This window comes from Crinia signifera, chromosome 5, assembly GCF_055691185.1.
Source record: "Crinia signifera chromosome 5, ASM5569118v1, whole genome shotgun sequence".
NCBI lineage: Eukaryota > Metazoa > Chordata > Amphibia > Anura > Myobatrachidae > Crinia > Crinia signifera.
In genome coordinates this window covers 272357-289096 of record NC_139221.1, presented here as the reverse complement: position 1 = coordinate 289096, position 16740 = coordinate 272357, and the positions used below count along the sequence as shown (strand labels likewise).

Here is a 16740-nt window from a genome sequence, read left to right as displayed (position 1 = left end):
TGTGATCTATATGGGCTGCGTGTGTGTGATCTATAGGGACTGCATGGTGTGTAATCTATATGGGCTGCATGGTGTGTGTTCTTTATGGGCTGCATGGTGTGTGATCTATATGGGCTGCGTGTGTGTGATCTATAGGGACTGCATGGTGTGTAATCTTTATGGGCTGCATGGTGTGTGTTCTTTATGGGCTGCATGGTGTGTGATCTATATGGGCTGCATGTTGTGTGATCTATATGGGCTGCATGGTGTGTGATCTATATGGGCTGCGTGGTGTATGATCTCTATGGGCTGTGTGATCTATGTGGGCTGCATGGTGTGTGATCTATATGGGCTGCATGGTGTGTGATCTATATGGGCTGCGTGGTGTGTGATCTATGTGGGCTGTGTGGTGTGTGATCTATATGGGCTGTGTGGTGTGTGATCTATATGGGCTGCGTGGTGTGTGATCTATATGGGCTGCATGGTGTGTGATCTATATGGGCTGTGTGGTGTGTGATCTATATGGGCTGCATGGTGTGTGATCTAAATGGGCTGCGTGGTGTGTGATCTATGTGGGCTGCGTGGTGTGTGATCTATATGGGCTGCGTGGTGTGTGATCTATGTGGGCTGCGTGGTGTGTGATCTATATGGGCTGCATGGTGTGTGATCTATATGGGCTGTGTGGTGTGTGATCTATATGGGCTGCATGGTGTGTGATCTATATGGGCTGCGTGGTGTGTGATCTATGTGGGCTGCGTGGTGTGTGATCTATATGGGCTGCGTGGTGTGTGATCTATGTGGGCTGCGTGGTGTGTGATCTATGTGGACTGTATGGTGTGTGATCTATGTGGACTGTATGGTGTGTGATCTATAGGGACTGCGTCGTGTGAGGGCTGCATAGTGTGATCTCTATGGACTGCGTGGTGTGTGTGATCTATAGGGACTGTTTGGTGTGTGTGATCTAAAGGGACTGTGTGGTGTGGGATCTATAGGGACTGTGTGGTGTTTGATTTCATATAGGCTGCATGGTGTGTGATCTATAGTGACTTTGTTGTGTGTGATCTATATGGGCTGCATGATGTGTGGGCTGTGTTACTTGTGATCTATATGGGTTGTGTCGCGTGTAATCTATAGGGACTGCATGGTGTGTGATTTATATATGCTGCGTGGTGTGTGATCTCTATGGGCTGCGTGGTGTGTGATCTATATGGGCTGCGTGGTGTGTGATCTATATGGGCTGCGTGGTGTGTGATCTATATGGGCTCCGTGGTGTGTGATTTATATATGCTGCGTGGTGTGTGATCTATATGGGCTGCGTGGTGTGTGATTTATATATGCTGCGTGGTGTGTGATCTATATGGGCTGCGTGGTGTGTGATTTATATATGCTGCGTGGTGTGTGATCTATATGGGCTGCATGGTGTGTGATCTATATGGGCTGCGTGGTGTGTGATCTATGTGGGCTGTGTGGTGTGTGATCTATATGGGCTGTGTGGTGTGTGATCTATATGGGCTGCGTGGTGTGTGATCTATATGGGCTGCATGGTGTGTGATCTATATGGGCTGTGTGGTGTGTGATCTATATGGGCTGCATGGTGTGTGATCTAAATGGGCTGCGTGGTGTGTGATCTATGTGGGCTGCGTGGTGTGTGATCTATATGGGCTGCGTGGTGTGTGATCTATGTGGGCTGCGTGGTGTGTGATCTATATGGGCTGCATGGTGTGTGATCTATATGGGCTGTGTGGTGTGTGATCTATATGGGCTGCATGGTGTGTGATCTATATGGGCTGCGTGGTGTGTGATCTATGTGGGCTGCGTGGTGTGTGATCTATATGGGCTGCGTGGTGTGTGATCTATGTGGGCTGCGTGGTGTGTGATCTATGTGGACTGTATGGTGTGTGATCTATGTGGACTGTATGGTGTGTGATCTATAGGGACTGCGTCGTGTGAGGGCTGCATAGTGTGATCTCTATGGACTGCGTGGTGTGTGTGATCTATAGGGACTGTTTGGTGTGTGTGATCTAAAGGGACTGTGTGGTGTGGGATCTATAGGGACTGTGTGGTGTTTGATTTCATATAGGCTGCATGGTGTGTGATCTATAGTGACTTTGTTGTGTGTGATCTATATGGGCTGCATGATGTGTGGGCTGTGTTACTTGTGATCTATATGGGTTGTGTCGCGTGTAATCTATAGGGACTGCATGGTGTGTGATTTATATATGCTGCGTGGTGTGTGATCTCTATGGGCTGCGTGGTGTGTGATCTATATGGGCTGCGTGGTGTGTGATCTATATGGGCTGCGTGGTGTGTGATCTATATGGGCTCCGTGGTGTGTGATTTATATATGCTGTGTGGTGTGTGATCTATATGGGCTGCGTGGTGTGTGATTTATATATGCTGCGTGGTGTGTGATCTATATGGGCTGCGTGGTGTGTGATTTATATATGCTGCGTGGTGTGTGATCTATATGGGCTGCGTGGTGTGTGATTTATATATGCTGCGTGGTGTGTGATCTATATGGGCTGAATGATCTATAGGGGCTGCATGGTGTGTAATCTACATGGGCTGCATGGTGTGTGATCTATATGGGCTGCATGGTGTGTGATCTATATGGGCTGCGTGGTGTGTGATCTATATGGGCTGCGTGGTGTGTGATCTATAGGGGCTGCGTGGTGTGTGATCTATAGGGGCTGCATGGTGTGTGATCTACATGGGCTGCATGGTGTGTGATCTATGTGGACTGCATGGTGTGTGATCTATATTGGCTGCATGATCTACTGGGTGCTTCATGGTGTGTGATCTATATTGGCTGCATGATCTACTGGGTGCTTCATGTTGTGTAATCTATAGGAACTGCGTGGTTTGAGGGCTGCATAGTGTGATCTATAGGGACTGTTTGGTGTGTGTGTGTGATCTATAGGGACTGTATGGTGTGTGATCTATATGGACTGCGTGGTGTGAGGGCTGCATAGTGTGATCTATAGGGACTGTTTGGTGTGTGTGTGATCTATAGGGACTGTTTGGTGTGTGATCTATAGGGACTGTGTGGTGTTTGATGTTATATAGGCTGCATGGTGTGTGATCTATATGCGCAGAATGGTGTGTGACCTATAGTGACTTTGTTGTGTGTGATCTATAGGGTTGGGATCATTTGGTCTATTGCATTATGGTAGAAAGTCATTAGGTCGAATCCATTAGGTCGACATGCTAAAAGGTCGACATGATTCTAGGTCGACATGGGAAAAGGTCGACATGATTCTAGGTCGAAAGGTCATTAGTTCGACAGGTCATTAGTTCGACAAGGTCATTAGTTCGACATTGTCTATGTCGACATTCACAAGGTCGACATGGGGTTTTTCACTGTTTTTTTTACCTGAATGTCAACACAGTCGACATGGACACAGTTTAAAGTGCACTACATCCCCTCGCATCGCTCGCTGCGCTCGCTATGCGTCGGGCACGGTGCCTCGCTACGCTCGGCACACTATTTTATTCTCCCACCACGCCCTAGTGGATGGTAGGGCATGAAATACCGCCTGTCGGCACATGTTGGCTCAAAAAACAGTGAAAAACTCCATGTCGACCTTGTGAATGTCGACATAGACAATGTCGAACTAATGATCTGTCGAACTAATGACCTTTCGAACTAGAATCATGTCGACCTTTTCCCATGTCGACCTAGAGTCATGTCGACCTTTTAGCATGTCGACCTAATGGATTCGACCTAATGACTGTCTACCATAATGCAGTAGACCAAATGACCGCATCCCGATCTATATGGGCTGCATGATGTGTGATCTCTATGGGCTTCGTAGTGTGTGTGATCTCTGTGGGCTGCGTGGCGTGTGATCTCTGTGGGCTGCGTGGCGTGTGATCTCTGTGGGCTGCGTGGCGTGTGATCTCTATGGGCTGCATGATCTATATGGGCTGCATGGTGTGTGATCTATATGGGCGGCGTGGTGTGTGATCTATATGGGCTGAATGATCTATAGGGGCTGCATGGTGTGTGATCTATATGGGCTGCATGGTGTGTGATCTATATGGGCTGCATGTTGTGTGATCTATATGGGCTGCATGGTGTGTAATCTATAGAGACTGCGTGGTTTGAGGGCTGAGTGGTGTGTGATATGTAGGGGCTGTGTGGTGTGTGTGATCTATAGGAACTGCGTGGTGTGAGGGCTGCATAGTGTGATCTATATGGGCTGCATGGTGTGTGTGATCTATATGATCTGCATGGTGTGTGATCTATATGGGCTGCATGATCTACTGTGTGCTTCATGGTGTGTGGTCTATATGGGATGCATGGTGTGTAATCTATAGAGACTGCGTGGTTTGAGGGCTGAGTGGTGTGTGATATGTAGGGGCTGCGTGGTGTGTGTGATCTATAGGAACTGCGTGGTGTGAGGGCTGCATAGTGTGATCTATATGGGCTGCATGGTGTGTGTGATCTATAGGGGCTGCGTGATGTGTGATCTATATGGGCTGCGTGGTGTTTGATCTATATGGGTTGCATGATCTATAGGGACTGTTTGGTGTGTGTGTGTGATCTATAGGGGCTGTTTGGTGTGTGTGATCTATAGGGATTGTTTGGTGTGTGTGATCTATAGGGACTGTGGTGTTTGATTTTATATAGGCTGCATGGTATGTGATCTATATGCGCAGAATGGTGTGTGACCTATAGTGACTTGTTGTGTGTGATCTATATGGGCTGCATGATGTGTGGGCTGTGTCACGTGTAATCTATATGGGCTGCGTGGCGTGTGATCTCTATGGGCTGCCTGGCGTGTGATCTCTGTGGGCTGCCTGGCGTGTGATCTCTGTGGGCTGCGTGGCGTGTGATCTCTATGGGCTGCGTGGCGTGTGATCTCTATGGGCTGCGTGGCGTGTGATCTCTATGGGCTGCATGGCGTGTGATCTCTGTGGGCTGCATGATCTATATGGGCTGTGTGGCGTGTGATCTCTATGGGCTGCTTGGCGTGTGATCTTTGTGGGCTGCGTGGCGTGTGATCTCTATGGGCTGCGTGGCGTGTGATCTCTATGGGCTGCGTGGCGTGTGATCTTTGTGGGCTGCGTGGCGTGTGATCTCTATGGGCTGCGTGGCGTGTGATCTTTGTGGGCTGCGTGGCGTGTGATCTCTATGGGCTGCGTGGCGTGTGATCTCTATGGGCTGCGTGGCGTGTGATCTCTATGGGCTGCGTGGCGTGTGATCTCTATGGGCTGCGTGGCGTGTGATCTCTATGGGCTGCATGATCTCTATGGGCTGCGTGGCGTGTGATCTCTATGGGCTGCGTGGCGTGTGATCTCTGTGGGCTGCATGATTTATATGGGCTGTGTGGTGTGTGATCTATATGGGCTGTGTGGTGTATGATCTCTATGGGCTGCGTGGCGTGTGATCTCTATGGGCTGCATGATCTCTATGGGCTGTGTGGTGTGTGATCTATATGGGCTGCGTGGTGTGTGATCTATATGGGCTGCGTGGTGTGTGATCTATATGGGCTGAATGATCTATAGGGGCTTCATGGTGTGTAATCTACATGGGCTGCGGGGTATGTGGGCTGCGGGGTATGTGGGCTGCGTGGTGTGTGATCTATATGGGCTGCATGGTGTGGGATCTATATGGGCTGCATGATCTACTGGGTGCTTCATGGTGTGTGATCTATATGGGATGTGTGGTGTGTGTGTGTGTGATATATAGGGACTGCGTGGTTTGAGGGCTGCATAGTGTGATCTATATGGGCTGTGTGGTGTGTGTGTGATCTATAGGGGCTGCGTGACGTGTGATCTATATGGGCTGCGTGGTGTGTGATCTATATGGGCTGCATGATCTATAGGGACTGTTTGGTGTGTGTGATCTATAGGGACTGTATGGTGTGTGATTTATATGGGCTGCGTGGTGTGTGATCTATATGGGCCATTTATGGGCTGCGTGGTGTGAGATCTCTATGGGCTGCGTGGTGTGTGATCTCTATGGACTGCATGGTGTGTGATCTATATGGGCCATTTATGGGCTGCGTGGTGTGTGTGATCTCTATGGACTGCGTGGCATGTGATCTATATGGGCTGCGTGGTGTATGATCTATATGGGCCATTTATGGGCTGCGTGGTGTGAGATCTCTATGGGCTGCGTGGTGTGTGATCTATATGGGCTGCGTAGTGTGTGATCTATATGGGCTTCATTGCATGTGATCTATAGGTACTGCGTGGCGTGTGATCTATATGGGCTTCATTGCATGTGATCTACAGGTACTGTGTGGCGTGTGATCTATAGGGACTGTGTCGTGTGATCTATCAGGGCTGCGTCGTGTGTGATCATAGGGACTGCATGACGTGTGATCTATAGGGACTGCGTGGTATGTGTGATCTATAGGGACTGCGTGGCGTGTGATCTATATGGACTGCATGTGTGTGATCTATAGGGACTGCGTGGCGTGTGATCTATATGGGCTGCGTGGCGTGTGATCTATATGGGCTGCGTGGTGTGTGAACTATAGTGGCTGCGTGATCTACAGGGGCTGCGTGACGTGTGATCTCTAGGGACTGCATGGCGTGTGATCTATATGGGCTGCGTGACTCTGGGCATCATTCGGTTGGGCAGTGCTGTCCAGGAGCCAGCGACCAAGCACCTGAAGTAGCTGCGGCTCTCTGCTTCACCCGGAGCACTGAATCACAGCTGCATCGCTCGACAACGCTACAGTCCCTCCTCCGGTGACCGGTGGTTAAACATAGTGGTCCGTCTATGGCCACGGGGTGGAAGGGGTTCAGAGCCGTGGTGCTGATACAGCAATAAAATAAACATTAAAAAACACTCAGCGCCTAGCACCATTACTACATTTAAAGATGGCGCTGAACACCTTGAATATAACGGCAAACACTGAAATACTTGCCCACCAACACAAACACAAGGAACATAAAGCTGATTGGCTGATACCTCAACAATAATTGTAAATCAAAATCAAAACCCAACAGGGACACTTTTAGCTTTCCTTCCAACGTGAATTCCTCCCTCCTCAACTGCCTAACCCAGGGGTGGCCAACCAATGAGAGACAAAGAGCCAAAAAATATGTTCTGTTAAAACAAAGAGCCGATACCATTTAAAAATGGGCGTGGCCTATCTCCCAGCTAAATCACATAACAGCTTGTATATGTAATCTTTCCAAAACTGTAAAAAATAGATATCCGCACACCTCCTGATAAATATAAAAAAATGTTTTATAAATTGCATAAAAGCCAAAAAAAATGATCAAGCACATGACAGCATATTGGTAAGCACAAAAGGTACAGGGTTACTTAAGTCATCACTCCATCATGGTAGGAGGAGCCTGTAGCCAGCCATATACTTACCAATATGCTGCCATGTGCTTGATAAACTTTTTTTTATGCAAGATAGATAGAGAGAGAGAGGAGGGAACTTCTTCCAGGCTTCACACCCAGCACTTATAGCAGTCACTGAGTGCTCACCCACTATCACTCCGCCCAGACCCCAGCTGTCTCTCTGTCATTCAGTGGGACTACTAGAAAAACAGAAGAGGAATTTTGGTTAAGTCCTGCGCTGCGGGTGGTTTGACACACCTAATCCGTAATATAGCACGGACTATCACACCTCATAAACTGCTGCTGTTCTGTGGGGGACAGCTCAATTCCCCAAGTTAGTTACCAGAAAAAAACACAAAATAGAACTGCGCAGTAAAGGGGGAAATAGTACATGCAATTTAATTATACCAATATAAAACACATATAAAACATACACAAACAAAATTAAAACACAATTTATGGGCACAACCGGTTGTGTCAAAATTAATAGATTTAAAACCAAATAGATTTTGCTTCCCTTAGTTTATCATGGTCGTTTTAGTATGTTAGTTGTGAAAGATACTGATTGAGTCACAGTCTTTGTATGGATTAGTAGATATTACTGTCCAGGTTTTATTATGTCTGGCCAGACAGTATTGTATTAGGGGTACCTTACAGCTGCCACCTGTAGTTCCTCCGGCCTCCCAGTGGATGGTGCTGAATCACCTGTGTTTGTCCAACTATGTCTGGAGTCACCTTCGGACTTGTGGGCTGATAGTAAGCCTGTATGGATTCCCCTATGGTGCAAAAAAGAAGTTTTTGTAAATATCCAATATCCAACGCGTTTCCCCGCCTCCGTACACGGTCTCAGCGGCTTTACCTTCCATTTTCTTTCCTTGATAAAGCCGCTGAGACCGTGTACGGAGGCGGGGAAACGCGTTGGTTATTGGATATTTACAAAAACTTCTTTTTTGCACCATAGGGGAATCCATACAGGCTTACTATCAGCCCACAAGTCCGAAGGTGACTCCAGACATAGTTGGACAAACACAGGTGATTCAGCACCATCCACTGGGAGGCCGGAGGAACTACAGGTGGCAGCTGTAAGGTACCCCTAATACAATACTGTCTGGCCAGACATAATAAAACCTGGACAGTAATATCTACTAATCCATACAAAGACTGTGACTCAATCAGTATCTTTCACAACTAACATACTAAAACGACCATGATAAACTAAGGGAAGCAAAATCTATTTGGTTTTAAATCTATTAATTTTGACACAACCGGTTGTGCCCATAAATTGTGTTTTAATTTTGTTTGTGTATGTTTTATATGTGTTTTATATTGGTATAATTAAATTGCATGTACTATTTCCCCCTTTATTGCGCAGTTCTATTTTGTGTTTTTTTCAGTGGGACTACTAGCCCACCCGACCAGGCCTTCTCTCTGTCCCTGCCGCTGTCCGGACCTGTAGTGCACTGCCACAGTTTCCGGGCGGAGACCGATTAGGGGACACACATGAACCGACTCCCGGGCTCTCTATTTGTGTGGCATCTGTGTACTCACCTTAACCCAAACCAGCACCGGTGGAGCTCAGGGGGTTATTCTGCCGTTGAGAGGCCGGATGACCCGCTCGGGGTGTGTAGCGGCGCCTGACTCTTGCAGTCCGGGGGTGGGGAGGTGAGGGCGGAAGTCACGGGACACTGCCTCCTAGCGCTACTGTCCCTCCATTGGTTGCCTGTATCTTACATAGTTACATAGTAGGTAAGGCTGAAAAAAGACTTGCGTCCATCTAGTTCAACCTGGTATAGATATCCATTGCTGATTTGGTAGGTTCTGGTATTTTACAGACAAATTATATTTCTTATTTGTACCCATGGATGTTTTTCTCCAGTAAATGTTTGTCCAACTTTGCCTTGAACGCATTTAATGAGCCAGCCATTACCACCTCTCTGGGAAGAGAGTTCCAGAGTTTGACTGTTCTGACCGTAAAGAAATTCTTTCTACTAGCTGAATGAAATCTTTTTTCTTCTAATCTATACTCATGCCCTCGCGTCCTAGATTCCTTTCTAGTAGAAAATAGGGTGTGTGACAGTTCCTTATATTGGCCCTTGATATACTTGTACATGTTGAGCATGTCCCCCCTTAAACATCTCTTTTCTAATGTAAATAGTCCCAAATTGCTTAATCTCTCCCCGTAGCTTAAATTCTCCATTCCCCTAATAAGCTTTGTTGCTCGCCTTTGGACTTTTTCTAATTTTATGATGTCCTTTTTATAGTGTGGGGCCCAGAACTGTACTCCGTACTCTAGGTGAGGTCTCACCAATGCTTTATATAGTGGCATAATTACCCTCGAGTCCCTAGTTTCCATTCCCCTCTTAATACATGCCAGAATTTTGTTGGCCTTTTTTGTAGCTACATTACAATGGGCACTACATCCTAGTTTGCTGTCTATTTGGACTCCTAGATCCTTTTCAAGTATGGAATTACCCAGTTCCTCTCCGCTAAGGTTGTAACTTGCACACTGGTTGTGTCTCCCAAGGTGCATAACCTTACATTTATCTACATTGAACCTCATCTTCCATTTTTTTGCCCACTCATCTAGAATTGCAAGATCATTTTGAAGCATGGTGACATCTTCTGATGATTTGATGACTTTGCTAAGTTTTGTATCGTCCGCAAAGATGGATACATTGCTGAGTAACCCTATCCCAATATCGTTAATAAAAATGTTAAATAAAATGAGCCCCAAAACCGAACCCTGGGGCACTCCACTTAGTACCGGTATCATATCTGATACGGCACCATTCACAACCACTCTTTGGGCCTTATTCTGATCGGTGCGGATATTCCCGCATGCGGACGGACCGCCGATGTTGATCGTCTGCGCATGTGCAGAGGTCACTCTGCGCATGTGCAGGCGATTTCGCCGCACGGATTCTTTATACGCCGCACAGGGGGCGTAGAGGGGCGTGAGGGGCTACTTAGCCTCATTACCCTATGCATACGCCCCGCGTTTCATGGGCGTTCCCATGCAAACGCGGGGCGTATGCATGGTAATGAGGCCGTGACGCGTGGGTACGGGGCGGGCATCTGACATCGCCGGATGTCAGCTGCCCGCCCCCATACATGATTTCACACTGACAAGTGTCCGTGTGGTCTTGTGTTGCGGGACCTGGTGGAGCGTGCGGCCCTGCATTCGATGTTCGGCGACCATCGAATGCAGGGGCTGCTCCCAAGACGGAGGAGGCGTATCCCCCTCCAATTTCATGCGGATCGCCACATATCCGCGTACGGACGGCAGGTGGCGATCCGTATGGAAGGCGGGGATTCGCCTGCACGGTTGCGGACGCATATTCTGATCGGGCCGCACCGATCAGAATAAGGCCCTTTGTTCTCTATTACATAGCCAATTCCCTACCCATCTGCAGATATTTTCACCCAATCCTAGGTTCTCCATTTTATTAATCAATCTCTTGTGTGGGACAGTATCAAATGCTTTAGCGAAATCTAGGAAAATCACATCTACAGCATTTCCATTATCGAGGTTTTTGCTAACCTCTTCATAGAACCCTAGTAGATTAGTTTGGCATGAACGATTTTTCACGAACCCATGTTGGTTAGTACTGAGTAGACGGTGATTATCTAAATATTCCTGGATACCATCCCTTAAAAATCCTTCAAATAGTTTACCCACAATTGATGTTAAACTAACGGGTCTGTAATTAGCGGGATCTTCCTTTTTTCCTTTTTTGAATATTGGCACTACCTCTGCTATTCTCCAATCTTTTGGTACTATACCTGACGATAGTGACTTGCTAAAGATATAATGTAGGGGGGTAGCTAGTTCATCCCTTAATTCCATTAATACCCTCGGATGAATCCCATCTGGCCCTGGTGATTTATTTGTTTTGAGTTTGCTTAGCCTCAGTATTATTTCCTTCGGCGTGAAATCCACAATGAGATCTGGCTTATTTGTCCCGTTTGTGGTAAATGTTTGTTCCACAGTCTGCTCTCCCTTAGTAAATACTGATGAGAAGAACTCATTTAACAGTTTTGCTTTTCCCTTGTCCTCAGTAACACTTTTTCCACTAGTATCAGTTAGTGGGCCTATGTTTTCCTTAATTAAACGTTTACTATTTATGTATTTAAAAAACTTCTTTGGGTTAGTTTTGCTTTCAGTGGCTTTGCACTCTTCATATAATATTTTAGCTGCTTTGATTGCCCCTTTACAAGTTTTGTTTGATTCTTTGTATTTTGCGAACGCCTCCTCATTCAAGTTATTTTTATAGAATTTGAAGGCTCTGGTTTTATTGTTGATAGCTGACCTTACTTCTTTGTCCAACCATGGTGGCTTTTTTTTGTTGAATTTACCTTTAGTTACTTTAGGAATGTATTCAATAGTTAGTGAATCAAGCACCTTTTTTAGAGTATCCCACATTTCCTCTGCATTTTTTCCCTCCATAACCGTTTCCCACCCAATTCCTGTTAGGGCTTCCCTGAATAATTCAAAGTTCGCTTTTCTGAAGTTTAGTATTTTTGCAGATCCTTTTTGATGTAATTTACTGAAGTTGATTTCCAGTGAAACCATACTGTGATCACTAGAGACAGGATTATATGCAACATAAAAAGCCTGAAATATGCATGCAAATATGCATGAAAAATACTTAAAATATGCATGAAAAGTGTTTAAAATATGCTACATTAAATAATAAAAAAAGTAATTTTTAACTTATTTATTTAAAAATCAGCATACAATTAGTTGAAAATAAACCTAAAAAATAGGCCCACAGCATCTGCAGATGTCTAGTGCTGTACACAGAATTTTTTTTTTCTTCCTGGCTGCTACAGCAGACTGCAGCGTCCAAAGCTCTTCTTGCATTAACTACACGGACTCTCATCTCCAGCGCCGAAGGATCAAATGTCAGCATAGCGTGTGAGGGCGGCGCAGTGGAAGGCTTCCTCCCTGCGCTGCATACTCACTGTGACACGGCATTTCCTCCGCGCCACGTGATGTCACAACCCTTCCGCCCACCTCCTCTGCTGCAGAAGTCTGTCTCTTGGTGTAAGGTCCCAGGCCAGGGGCAGGCAAAGGCAAACTGACTTTTATCAACATGGATTGGCAGCCTAGAGCAGTGTCAGACATAGCGTACATCCAAGGTTCCCCACACTGCGCACATATTACCCCAGCCTGCACACTCTACCACTACCTGGCCAGCAGCAGCAGGGCAAAGCAGTGCTGTGACTCGCGGGTGGGAAGAGGGCGGGGCCTAAAATATGCACCATCACTAGATTTTAGGTAAAATATGCAATAACCAGTGAGAATGGGCAAAATATGCAAATGCATATGCAGATATGCAAATGCATATAATCCTGTCTCTAGTGATCACTGTTCCCTAATTGTTTAATTACTTTTGTGTTTGAAACTAAGTCTGTGTTGTTTGTTAAAACTAAGTCCAAGAGTGCCTCATCACGAGTTGGAGTTTCCACCGTTTGTGTAATAAACTGGTCTTTAAGTAAGCTTAAGAACCCATTGCTTCTTGCTGATTTGCCTGTTTCGTTTTCCCAATCAATGTCGGGTAAATTAAAATCCCCCATAATTAATACCTGACCCTGATTTGATGCTTGTTTGATTTGGTTTAAAAGAAGAGACTCTTCCCTTTTGTTTATATTTGGTGGTCTATAGCATACCCCTATTATAAATTTGTTTTTTGGCTTTTTATTATTGTCGGTTATCTCTGCCCACACTGTCTCCGAGTTGTCGTCTTCCAGGTCTGTGCTCATATTTTTCTCACATGATGTTAAGTTATTATTTACATATAGGCACACACCCCCGCCCCTTCTATTTTCCCTGTCTTTCCTGTAGAGTGTATATCCCTCCATGTTTAATGCCCAGTCATGCGACTCATTACACCATGTTTCTGTAATACCAATGATGTCGTAGTCCTCCCTACTGATCACCGTTTCTAGCTCCCCGATTTTACTCACTAAGCTTCTTGCATGAGCCAGTAAGCATTTTAATTTATGTTTATTTTTAGATATGGCTCTAATATTGTGATTAGTTTCACCCCAGGACCCATTTGAATTCTTTACTAGCTTCCTCTTTCCCCTCTCCCCTTCAATAGACTCTCTACAGGCCTCCCCACCATGCACACTGCCTGCCCTCTTTATAGTTCTGGGAATTCTTCCTCTGTCCACTGTATTCAATATAAAACACTTCTACTCGCATATAAAGCTATTAACCATCTGCACCAGCTTATATCTCTGCTCTTATCACAAAATATCTCCCATCTCGACCACTACGCTCTGCACAAGATCTGCGTCTCTCTTCTGCATGGATCACTAGCTCCCATTCACTATTACAGGACTTTCATCGGGCTGCTCCCATCCTATGGAATGCCCTTCCACGCACAATAAGACTCTCCACTAGCCTCCAAACTTTTTAAGCGTTCCCTGAAAACTCACCTCTTCAGACAAGCCTATAATATTTCTCTTTCAATGGTCCTGGTGACACAGCTCAACATTGGGATGTAGGAGGGTCCGCAGGAGCCAGGCACCTATCCTAAAGCTTTTGGTGGGTAGGCTCCTCCCTTCTGCATCCCAGACTCTTCAGTTCGTGTTAGGTGCCCACTGGAGTGGGTGCTATTCTAAAGGGCTGCCGGAGCAGCCGAAGGATTAGAGTTAGTTAGGGTTTTTTATTATTTTATTAACTTTTACACTAGCTAGGTAGGCACAGTATGAGGATTCTCATTAGTGAATCCTCACACTGCTAGCGCAGCAGGAGCTGACAGAAGCGCGTCCTGTCAGCTCTCTGCGCACAGGGGAGACGCTGTCTGGCCTCCCTGTGCAGCGCTTACAGCTTCTTTTAAGAAGCTGCCTGGGCTCCGGAGCGCTCTGAAACCGGCTTCACGCTAGGTGGGGATCATGGGGGACAGACGCTCCGTGATGGCGGCGGCCATTTTCTGCGGAGCTTACACACTGAGCTCCTATATGAGAGGACAGCAGTGTGTTACAGGCATGTTCCAAGTGGTCCCCAGCTGAGGCGGAGATACTGGAACTAGGAGATCCTGCAATGGGAGCGGCTGTCTGGGGGTGGTTGGCGCCAAAAGTCACGGACCCCGCAGCAGGGACTTGGTCTCTTCCCTCACTCTGTTTTGGCGCCATTCGGAACGCTTGCAGCGGAGCTGAGCTGGCTGACAAATCCTGACAGAGTGATTGGATTTCCTGGGCATCGTTTTCCCCATTCTGAAGACTACAGACAGCTAAGTGACTGAGTACATTGGCTCTGTGTAAACGCCTGTACATTTTGCGCTGTGACTGTGTTATTTGTGAACATCATGTCTGTGCATCAGTCTGTGGTTTTGGGGGAGGGAGCCCCAGATACATTGAGCGCTTGCAGTGTTTGTGCACTGAAATTTGTCCCTGAGCAGATGGCCAAGGGGGGCTTGTGTAATTCTTGCGCTGCTGTGAAACCCATGGGGAGTGAACCCCAGAGGGTAGAGCAATTGGAACCTGTGTGGGCCAGTGCCCTGTGAATGCTTTAGTGCAATTGCTGGATAGACAGAGTGATGTTTTGGTAGATTCTCAGAGACCTATGTCATCATCTCAGCAGTCCTCTGGCTCCTTGCCTCTGACCCAGGCAGATCCGGGTTTCCTACAGGTCATGCAGGATACTGCTAAGGGGATTAACAGGTTTAGTGAATTGCTAGACAAGATTGATGTTGATGCCGTGGGGACCCCTAAAAGGTCTTATTCAGTGCCTTTAATGGTTGATGAAGAGGATGGAGCATATGCAGACATCCCCTGGGAGCAGGGTGATGATTCTGAGGATTCCTCTGCCGCAGGGGTGGAGGATTTGATCACTGCTGTAAAACAGGCTTTGAATTTGTCTGGGGAAGATAAAACTCCTGCAAAAGGTGTATTTAAACGGCAGCGTAAGGAAGCTGTTACCTTCCCTGCAGATGAAGGTTTACAGGATTTATTGGAAGGGGCGTGGAAAACGCCCGATAAAAGGCTGCAAATGCCAAAGAGATTTCTCAGTTTATACCCCATGCCTGAGGCTCATGCAGATCTCTGGGAGAAAGTTCCAGTGGTAGATGCTTCTGTGGCACGTTTGTCAAAAGCCACTGTGCTACCAGTGCAAGGGGGAGCAGCTTTTAAAGAACCCCGTAGACAAAAAGCTGGAGGGTAACCTCAAGGCAATATTTGAAGGGGTGGGATACACCCTACGTCCTCTGATTGCTTCAGCCTGGGTCTCTAAGGCCATGATTGTGTGGGCAAGTGATTTGTGCACTATTTTACACACTGACCCTTGTGTGTTATTGCTTGAGGAGAAGCTTAAAGCAGCTGCAGAGTATGTACTGGAGGCTGAGGAGGAAGCTCTCAAATTGGCTGCCAGAGTTTCCAGTGTCTGTAAATGCCAGGAGAGTGCTCTGGCTTAAGGCTTGGGAGGCAGATAATGAGTCTAAGAAGGCCTTAGAGGCATTAGCTTTTAAAGGAAAGCTGTTATTTGGTTCTGAACTGGAAGAGATTATTAAGCAGGCCACAGGTGGCAAAAGTACTTTTCTGCCAGCTCCTGCAGCCAAGCAGACATCAAGGTTTTCTGCTTTCAGGCCGTCCTTTCGGCCCTCCCCTAGAGGAGGTGCGTCCTTTCGAGGACAGTCTTTTAGGGGAAAGTTTCAGTCCTCCAGGGGCAAGGCCCCAAAGTCTAAATTTGGTTCCTTTCATAAGAAACCAAACACAAAAGGAGAGGACAAACCCTCCGCATGACTGCCAAGGGTTTTGCCCGGCGGTGGTCAAGGTGGGGGGACGTCTGACACGGTTCAGAGACGCATGGGCATTGTTAGACCGGGATCCTTGGGTGTTAGAAATTGTATCCCAGGGTTACAGAATTCCCTTCAAGGGTCTTCCGCCGAGAAGATTCATTCCCACACCACTACCAAAGGAGGCTCAGCTCCGTACGGCTCTCTTGGGAGCGGCTCACTCTCTCTTAGAGAAGGGCGTGGTAGTCCCGGTCCCCAGAGCGGAGTGGAAAAAAGGCTTTTATTTCACCCTGTTTTTGGTGCCCAAACCAGACGGGTCTTTCAGGCCGATCCTAAACTTAAAGTCATTGAATATCCATTTGTGGGTAGACCATTTCAAAATGAAGTCTCTACGGTCAGTGCTGCTAAGCCTGGACCAGGGAGAATTTTTGGCGTCCATGGATGTCCTGGACGCATACCTTCATGTTCCCATCCACCCAGAACATCAGGCTCTATTGAGGTTTGCGATAGGAGACCTGCATTTGCAATTCCAGGTGTTGCACTTCAGTGTTGCCCTTCAGTCTGGCTACAGCGCCAAGGGTATTCACCAAAATAATGTCAGTAATGGCGGCAGCGCTTCGACTGAGGGGAATCACGGTGATTCCATATTTGGACGACCTGCTGTTCAAAGCAGAGTCAGCAGGAAAGTTGAAGAGTCACTTGACA

At 46.9% G+C, this 16740-nt stretch overlaps 1 protein-coding gene across 1 annotated transcript in view; it reads left to right on the top strand.

The window, feature by feature from the left end:
* Positions 1–16740, top strand: part of LOC146079839 (uncharacterized) — a 285668-nt gene that overhangs the window by 70875 nt on the left and 198053 nt on the right. The gene's annotated exons all lie outside the window — the stretch shown is intronic.